Source organism: Eschscholzia californica, unplaced genomic scaffold (genome assembly GCF_041429995.1).
Source record: "Eschscholzia californica isolate CP2 unplaced genomic scaffold, dmEscCali1.0.p SCAF_3, whole genome shotgun sequence".
In the NCBI taxonomy this organism is placed as follows: domain Eukaryota; kingdom Viridiplantae; phylum Streptophyta; class Magnoliopsida; order Ranunculales; family Papaveraceae; genus Eschscholzia; species Eschscholzia californica.
In genome coordinates, this window is record NW_028238420.1 from 29,681,050 (window position 1) to 29,690,995 (window position 9,946).

Genomic DNA, 9,946 nt, shown 5'->3' on the forward strand with positions numbered 1-9,946 from the left:
TGTCGGTCCTCCATCGGCCTAGCAGAAAACATGAGCAGCATAAGAGCAAAGTAGATCGGATGGAGAAGCTACAACCAAAAGTAACTTTAAGTGGGAAAATGTTAGGAATGTAAAGTTACTTGGTTTGAAGCTTGAGGTGGCATCAACAAGCTTTTGGTGTCAACTATCTATGTGAGGTAGAAACAACATGAAACACCCATGGTGAGTGAGACACCTAACCTAGGTGACAAGTCTCTTTATAGTTGAAGTGTCCATCTCTCAAGAGGACATCACAAGCTCATGAGATACCTCATGTGATGAGGTGTCTACACCATATCTCATTCTTCTCACTATAAAAGGAGATGAAGAGTATGAACTCAAATCATCCCAATCTCATCCCATCCATTCCATCTTCATAAACAAGCCAAGAGAAGAGAAAGTGAGTTAGTATTAGAAAGAGAATATAGTTTCTTCTAAATACTTGTCTTTCCTTTTGTAAGAGAGAGTTGATAGTATTTCTCCTAGTATAAGAGAGAGGTTGTTCATAATTGTTCTCTCCTTATTTAGAGAGAAGAAGTTGTAATTAATTCATATCTAAGTGTAAATCTATCTACAAAGTTGCTCATCTTCGTGGTGTTTGATATTCGGCTTTAGTTTCAATCCAGTGTCTAAGACTCACAACCTTTCTAACAATAAATACGAACATGTATATAGACAGAAAAGTGTGCATATATATATAACGAGACCTCTTCCAAGTGAAACTAACAGTTCACATTGCTCAGATATTTAGCATACAAAAACAGGTTCATTATTTATTGTAAAAAATGGAGAAGTAACAAAAGACTTACACAGAAAAGAAGTTTTATTTATGGTTCAAGCTTCAAGGAAACAACCCGAGATTGTCTGTTGCGCTTTGCCACTTTAATGAAAACTATTGATAGACAAGATGGATGGAGCCCACCATGGACGGCGAACTTCTTGCTCCCCTTTAAGGCATGCCACTGCAAGGATTTACATATGATGTTAGTCGTTATAAAGAGTAAAAGAGTTTGTATGCAGAGATTAAGAAGCTACGTATAGGATATGTCATCTTCTAAATTTACACGTAAATCATATTCAAATTATTAAAAAAGAAAACGAATACAACTAAATTGAAACCAACTTCGGTTGAGTGGTAACATGTGTGTCTCTTCACTGGAGAGGCCGAAGTTCGAATCTTACCATTTCAAAAAGAAAACGAACAATTCAACCCCAGATTTGTTAGTAACTTGTAATGAGGGGCCTGGTTTACGAGTTTTTTGGAAGATATCTCAATAGTGCAATGACCCAACTATCTATCAATATATAGTTGCTTTAATGACTCAACTATAAACACCCACACCCACACACACGCCAAGGACAAACTTGTGTATGTTCATATCCTTCAGAGTGAGGAAGTCTTACAATACCAAGTGATTTATGACATCATAGTAAGTTATCTTTATTCGAATAAAATATGGAAAGAGAAAGTAAAACAAATTATTTCCTCTGTATAATGTTCTTGATGATTACTCAGTGGTAGCACCAAAGTGTAACAGATTACAATGTTGTATATGCTAATCAAGAGGCTCCCATGTGAACCGAAAAAGCAAGGTGGGATATTTTGGTGGTTAACCTTAGTTGTTAAATGGCAAGTTGTCCCTCCATCAGAAAATAAAAATACATGAATTTGGTTACAGAAAACTAGAATGAGAGCGAGGGAGAGAACCTTTAATGCGCCTAAGCTCCTTGCACAGTGTGATGAAGTCTCCCCATTTCATTTGACATCGTCTTATAAACCGTAGAATTTGTTCAGTCGTGAACATGGACAAATTCTCCAAGTACTCACCATTGACACCATTATCTTCAAAAACTTGACAGTAAGTTCCAAGATTTATTTCTTCCAACCACAACCCAACATCCTAAAAAAATTGTGCACACCGTCAGGTTTTCACTTTCTTAAAACCTATATATGCAAAATATGATATTGTGCAGTAGCACAAAGTATGAGAATGCATACGCTTGTGTTTATTACTCCTTATGCTTACTACAGTTTCTAATACCGAGGTCACCAGCATTTGGCAAGATAATAGGTAAGACTGGGAAGTCAAAGCAGGGAAAGACACCATATTGCAACTTGCAAGACAAAGAGTCTGCGGAAGTCAGCGAGATATTAGTATGTGAGTCGTGTGCGTGTCAAACTTTAGCATTGTCAACAAGGCTTAGTCTTACAAGTCAAAAAAAAAATAAATAAGACTTACAGAAGTCTTATTAGTGAATTAGGCAATAATCAAAGGTTTGCTCTAAACTCAACAATAACTTGTATAGGACTACAAATAAATTTTAGAAGTAATGCGGTTAACACACATCTCTGAGAAATTTATAAACCCAAACAAAAGAAAGATATACTTATCAAATTTTGTGTTTCTCTTTTCTTTTTTGCTCTTCGTATTCTTCTCGACTTCTAGATTTATTAAAGAATCTTTCAGCTATTTTGAAGATATATAAAGACTTGATTTCTATTTGTATATAATAGAGTATGAAATGTTGTATGATATAAGTTAGTTATAAAGTTGTTAAGTAATTATAGTTAGTTAGGAAGTTAGGTAGTTGTTATGAGTTTGTTACTCATTCTGTTTCATCATTCTTCTTCCTTTCTTTCTTAATCTGTAATCTATAAATACCAAGATGGGTTATCAATAATACAACTTCAATTTCCCTCATTCTAAAACTCTTATATGGTATCAGTGTCTCTACTGTTTTCTATCTTCTCTCTCAACTACTTTCTCTCTCTAAAACCAAGTTTCTACTAAAACTCCATTAAACCTGCAACTTCTTCTACCAATGGCGAGTGATTCATCCTCCACTCATCATTTACCTGATTCAAACATCAATACTACTCAAAACAACAATACTCCTACTATTCAGATCTCAAATATCACCAATTTCGTTTCTATCAAACTCAATGAAACAAACTACCTGATCTGGAAAGATCAGTTTGAAACTATACTCATCACAACAGACCTCATTGAGTATGTTGAAGGTGTTGTTCCTGAACCAGAAAAGCAAATCATCATCAATAATGTGTCAATTCCTAATCCTGAATTTCTAAAATGGAGAAAGATAGATCGTTTCATTCAATGTTGTATTAAGGCAACACTTACTGAGTCAATTGCTCGAGAAGTTCTTGGTTCTAAAACTTCCTCTGAGATTTGGAATAATCTTAAGACTTTATATTTTCAAGCTTCTCGTGCTAAGAAAGGATTTCTCATGAATCAGCTACAAACTATCACTAAAGGTTCAGATTCAATGTCTGCTTATCTAAGTAAGGTAAAGTTAATCTTCGATTCTTTAACTGCTATCACCATTACAATTAGTGAAGATGAACTTATTCGACATATTATGAATGGCTTAGGCAGTGAATATGATAATTTGGTTGTATTTCTTGAGAATCGAACTACTGATATGTCTCTTTCTGAAATCAAATCATCTCTTCTCAATCATGAAGCTAGATTGAGTAGGAAACAATCTGAATCCAAGTCAAATTCATTTCTCGATCCACATACTTCCTCTGCTCTGTATGTTCAGAATTCAAAACCTTCCTATCAGAATAATAAAAACAATCAACATCGAAATTCTGCTTCTTCTTCTCAAAACTAGTACAAAAATGCTTCTCAAACTTCATGACATGCTCATGAGAAATGTCAGATATGTATGAGGATGGGGCACACAGCTAACAGATGCTTTTTTCGTTATAAACCATCAAGAAACAGTGGATCATCTAACAACAATGCATCTTCTTCGTCTTCTGCTTCTCCAATCAACTCCAGTTTTGCTGGTCTTCATATTGACCCCTCAATAGTTGAATCTCATCAACAAACATTCATTGAATGGCTTCAAGATACCGGAGCATCTTCACATATGACATCAGACCCTTCTCTTCTTACTAATTCTGAAGAACTCCAAGAGACTCAAAATGTAATGGTTGGAGATGGTCGCAAAGTCTCAGCCACACACAAAGGTATATCTAAAATCCCTTTGATTAAATTTACAGCTAAGTTAAATGATGTTTTATGTGTTCCAACCTTAGCTAGAAATCTTCTTTCTGTGGCCAAATTTACAAAAGATAATGATGTTTTTGTTGAATTTTTTCCGTGGGGTTATGAAATTAAGGACTTAAACTCAAAGGCCCTGCTACTCAAAGGGAATGTTGAAGGCAATCTTTATCCCATAAAGCTTCCTTCCACTTCTGCTTGTTCTTTCAATTCAATAACAGCTCTAGCCTCTGCTCACTGGCATTCCAGGCTAGGACATCCCAGTAATAAGATCAGTACCTTTTTACAAGCACATGGACATCTATCCTTACCAAAAGACTCCTCTCCTACAACTTGCACCTCTTGTGTTCTAGCAAAGAGCAAGAAGCTACCTTTCTCCCACTCAAACAGGATTACAACTCAGCCTTTGGAGATGGTACATTGTGACATTTGGGGTCCAGCTCCAGTGACTTCTAAGTCTGGTTATAGGTATTATATTTTGTTTGTTGATGACTATTTTCGATTCAATTGGATTTATCCTCTAACTTCTAAGTCTATGGCCATTGATTGTTTCCAACACTTCAAAATAATGAATGAAAAGTTATTTTCTTCTTCTATAAAAGTGTTTCAATGTGATGGAGCAAGAGAACTAACAATGGGTAAGTTTAAACAATTTCTTGATGATAATGATATTACTTTACATATATCCTGTCCTCATACCCAAGAACAGAATGGATTAGCTGAAAGAAAGCATAGGCACTTGACAGAAATGGGTCTTGCCTTACTATTTGAGGCAAATCTACCTAAAGACTTTTGGTTTGAGGCTTTTCTTACTGCTTCCTACCTAATTAACAGACTACCAAGCAAAGTTATAGGTATGCCATCTCCTTTTGAATTACTTTTTCACAAAACTCCAGATTACTCTTTACTTAGAACCTTTGGTTGTCTTTGCTTTCCTCATCTTGTTCCTTATAGAGAGGATAAACTATCACCCAAATCTAAACCCTGTCTATTCTTAGGCTATAGTCCTCTACACAAAGGCTACAAATGTTATGATCTTCTTAGTGAGAAAATTTATATTTCAAGACATGTTATATTTGATGAAACAGTATTTCCTTACAAAAATATTTCATCATTTGTCCAACATCCAGAATTCTCCCCTATTACTTCCTCTACCATGAACCTACCTATTGACATTACATTACCATTAAATCAATCTGAGGTTACTGTTCCCTCAGCACCCTTATCCTCCCCACAACAATTTTCACCTATTACTTCACCCTCTAACTCCCTCAGTGACTCTAATCAGTCCCTCACTTCACCTTCTTTGACTATTGTTAATCAAGAACCAGCTGACCATTCTTCCTCTTCTACATGAAATCAAGTACTTATCCCACCCACTCATCAGATGACTACTAGACTAAAAGCAGGAGTCACTAAGCCCAAATTATTTGGAGATTTCATTACCAATTTGGTGACTCAAGTTACAGAACCAAAGACTTTTAAGCAGGCTAGTTCTGATCCTTTATGGTTTCGGGCTATGAAGGAAGAATTTTGTGCTCTTCAAAAGAACAATACATGGACTCTTGTTCCTTATGAACCTCATATGAATGTACTTGGGTGTAAGTGGGTGTTTAAACTTAAGCAAAAGTCAGATGGCTCTATTGATAGATATAAGGCCAGGCTAGTGGCAAAGGGTTTTCATCAACAGGAAGGTATAGATTTTAATGAAACCTTTAGTCCAGTAGTGAAGATGGCCACTGTGAGGACTGTGTTGACTATAACAGTCACTTATAACTGGCACATTAGACAATTAGATGTGTCTAATGCCTTCCTTCATGGGAATTTGAAAGAACAGGTATATATGGTCCAACCTCCTGGTTTTGTGGATCAATCACAACCCTCAGCTGTTTGCTTACTTCAGAAGTCACTCTATGGTCTCAAGCAAGCTCCTAGAGCTTGGTTTGAGAAATTTAGCTCTTATCTGTTAAAAGTTAGTTTTCAAAAGAGTTTAGCTGATAATTCAATGTTTGTTCTTCAAACATCTAGAGGTTCTCTTGTACTTCTCTTATATGTTGATGACATTATCTTAGCTGGTTCATCTGAATCTCTAGTGAACTCCTTGATTGATGATTTAAAGCTACACTCTGCCATGAAGGACTTAGGTCATCTACACTATTTTTTGGGTATTGAAGCTAAGAAAATGGGAAAGGATGAAACTCTATTTTTGACTCAATCCAAGTATATTGTTGATCTTCTACAGAAAACAAATATGCTTGATTGTACTCCTATTGATACTCCTGTTTCATCAGCACCTAAATTATCTCAGCATGATGGTTCACCTTTATCTGATCCTCAAGAATACAGAAGTACAGTTGGTGCTCTTCAGTATCTCATCAATACTCGACCTGATCTTACTTATGCAGTCAATTATGTTTGTCAATTCATGCAAACACCCTCTGATCTTCATTGGAAGGCAGTAAAAAGGATTCTTAGATATTTGAGGGGGTCTTTGGGCTCTGGGATTACTATTAAACCAGCCACATTATCTCAACTTTCTACTTTAGTTGCCTTTTCAGATGCTGATTGGGGGGATGTCCTGATACAAGGAGATCAACTATTGGCTTTTGTACTTTCCTTGGCCCCAATCTTCTATCTTGGCAGTCGAAAAAGCAACCTACTGTGGCAAGGAGTTCAGCTGAGGCTGAGTATAGGGCTATGGCAGTAGCAGTTTCTGAACTTTTATGGTTTTCTTACCTAATGAAAGAGCTTGGTTTCTCTGTTTCACATCTCCACTTAATGGCCGACAACTTGAGTGCTCACTCCTTGGCACATAACCCTGTCTTTCACGCCAGAACTAAGCATATTGCTCTGGACTATCATTTTATTAGGGAGCTGGTTGCTGCTGATAAGTTACATCTCTTCTTTGTTTCTTCCAAGGATCAATTGGCAGATATCTGTACCAAAGGACTTGGCAATTCTTCCTTTTTGACTCTTAAAAGCAAGCTTATGCTTCAAGATATCACATAAGCTTGAGGGGGACTAATAGAGTATGAAATGTTGTATGTTATAAGTTAGTTATAAAGTTGTTAAGTAGTTATAGTTAGTTAGGAAGTTAGGTAGTTGTTATGAGTTTGTTACTCATTCTGTTTCATTATTCTTCTTCCTTTCTTTCTTAATCTGTAATCTATAAATACCAAGATGGGTTATCAATAATACAACTTCAACTTCCCTCATTCTAAACTCTTATAGTATAAATTTAATAAATGATCAGTTGAACAATTAGAGATATCTCGAGAGGACACTCTAGAAAAGGAGTGTCTTCTTGAGATATCGCTATTTAACTACCACCACATCATCTTAGAGATGCATATTGAGTTTTACATTGAAGAGAATGTTTAAGGAAAAACTCTTAAAATCTTATGTGACACTTAAAGTTCCCAGATTGAGTGTTTCATAGGAGATGCTCTTAGCTGCTCATACAAACGTGTTCAGTAGTAGACTTCAAGTAATATATATTTTCCGACAGGGAGTTTCAATACTCATTCTTTCCACGCGATCCAATGGTGGTTGACATGCCTTTAAATGCAAGACCACTTATATTTTCCAAGAAAACCAAGTTCCTTCAGCATATGTGTATCAATTAGCGTTTACACTACGTGAACTAATAGGTAAACACGGTGATAGAAGTGCCAGATTTTATCTATAAATACATTTGACACGCCTGATAATGCAAGCCAATACCAACTGAGATCAAACATCAAAGATCATGCAAGGATTATATGGTAAAAGTTCGTGAGTAAGCAAGGCATCCACACGAGTCACTTGATAATGGAGCTCCCAGTAATGTAGCCATGCCATTCATAGTAAAAGTTCGTGACTATTCTCACACGCCCCCTCACGTGTGGGGTTCTTTGAGCCTAACCGTGTTTTTTTTCCTTTACGGGTAAGCACGTGTGCTTGTTAAGCCTATCACGTGTAGGCCTACCTCTGATACAATGTTAAATTTGTGGTCATCCAACTCAAAAGCAATTGACGATTAGCAGAGAGAACCTACATATTGTGTTATTGGTTGCTAGATCACCATTCTCCTATGTGGGAGTATTCTCACAATAATTACAAATCATTCTCCCTTGTGGGAGTATTCTCACAATAATTACACATCAGAGAACAAAAGTTAGAATTCAAAATTTCATGTTTTCTCAAGTAAACATCCACCCAATTCAAATGATTCAGTAGTATCCAAGATCCAAATTAATGAATCACATCAATCTCCCGAAATCAGCTTGGAAACCTAAAACTTTGAAGCCAAAATGAACTTTAAAGAAAATTAAATTTCATCAGAAAATGTAGATAAAATGAGGTATCATAGATTTCAGTAGGTTTTATACTGAAAACAATCACAAAAACTTTTATCGAAGTTTTCTTTTATATTCATGTCCTTCCTTAGATCTACAAATCCTAGCACAAAATCTTATTTTTTTCTAACTTATTCTATAAAACAACCATCACCTATAAACACTACATTCTTATTTACTATTATTATGTAAAATGTTCTCATCTCTTTCCTATGTAACACATTTATTATTGGCCGCGGCTTTGGAGAATGAAGAAAAATCTCCGGGGCATAAAAATTTTGGTGCATAAGGTTTGATCTCGGGGGCATATTCATTTTGGGTCAAAAAATGAACCTAGTTATTTTTTAACCCTAATCTTCATCTTCACCTAAAGATCCCGCTCACAACCACCACATATTCCGGACACCACCATCACCACCGTCATTTTATCTCACATCCCCTCTCTCTCCATCTTCCTTCTTCTCTGTCCGTCACTGGGAAAGCCCAAAAATCAAAAGTAGATTTAGCAATAATAGTAGTAAATTCATTAAAATTAAGAAAACCATCACCATCTTCATCAGCTTCTCTCATCATCTCTGTTAGTTCTCTATAAGTTAATGGTTGACCCATTTTCGCCATAGATCCTGCTAATTCGGCAGCAGTTATATCCATTACCATCTCAATCAAACTATTTAAATACCTTGTAATTAGCTCTTGATTGATTAGAACTTCTTCATTCAACAAACCCATTACCATTAGCATCTATATTTGATAACACACCATGGGTTTGACCACCTGTTGATTTTAACCCTAATGATCTCAACAATGCTACCATGTCAAGTTGAGTTAGGCTTCCATCTGAATCCATATGGAATCTTGAGTATGTACCTCTTAATTGTTGAAGGTTCTGATTGAAGACATCTGTGGTTAATCAAGATAATATCAATCAAAGAAAACTAAGACAGAAAATTGATGAGGAATGATGGGAGGAGGAATTGGGGATTTTTTTCCGTCTCTAGAGAGAGAGGTTAGGGTTTGTTATAGATGGATGGTGGTGTGAGTTAGAGAGAGAAATTACGTCAGCGGAACACTATGGTTTTGAAGGAGGAAGCATATTTAGAGAGAATAGGGAAGACCCATGGGTTCCCACATTGAAAGGGTTTAGACCAAGGAAAAATGAAGAAGAAGTTGAAATTCCGAACTTGTATACAGTAAAAGAGTTGATTGATCAAGATACGAAAAAGTGGAATCAAAATCTAATTCATCGAGTTTTTGATAGGATTTCAGCTCGAGAAATCTTAAAAATCCAACTTGGAAATTCTGCAAGTGAAGACATATTCATTTGGACTTTTACTGAGAAAGGAAACTTTACGGCGAAGTCTTTGTATAAATCAATAGCTTCACAACAACCTTCAAGTTCGAATAGCAATACGAGTATTACCGTAGACTTCAATGGCAAAGATTATGGAAGAATTTTGAGGTGATCCCAAAAGTGAAGATGTTTATATGGAGAGTGTTGAACGATGCAATCCCTACAAAACTCAAAGCTCTTCGCTTCAATCATACAAAAGCGAAGTT

The 9,946-nt window shown here is 36.0% G+C and overlaps 2 pseudogenes across 1 annotated transcript; both read right to left on the reverse strand.

Moving 5' to 3' along the window:
- Positions 1–827: 827 nt before the first annotated feature.
- On the reverse strand, positions 828–6,474 carry LOC147549421 (uncharacterized; annotated as a pseudogene). Its single transcript, XR_015238867.1, has 3 exons — positions 2,707–6,474; positions 1,727–1,919; positions 828–980 (listed from the first exon to the last, which is right to left on the reverse strand). The product of XR_015238867.1 is annotated as an uncharacterized LOC147549421 (transcript).
- A 2,335-nt stretch (positions 6,475–8,809) lies between these two features.
- LOC147549422 (putative calcium-binding protein CML16 pseudogene) lies at positions 8,810–9,704 on the reverse strand (annotated as a pseudogene).
- Between the last annotated feature and the right edge of the window lie 242 nt (positions 9,705–9,946).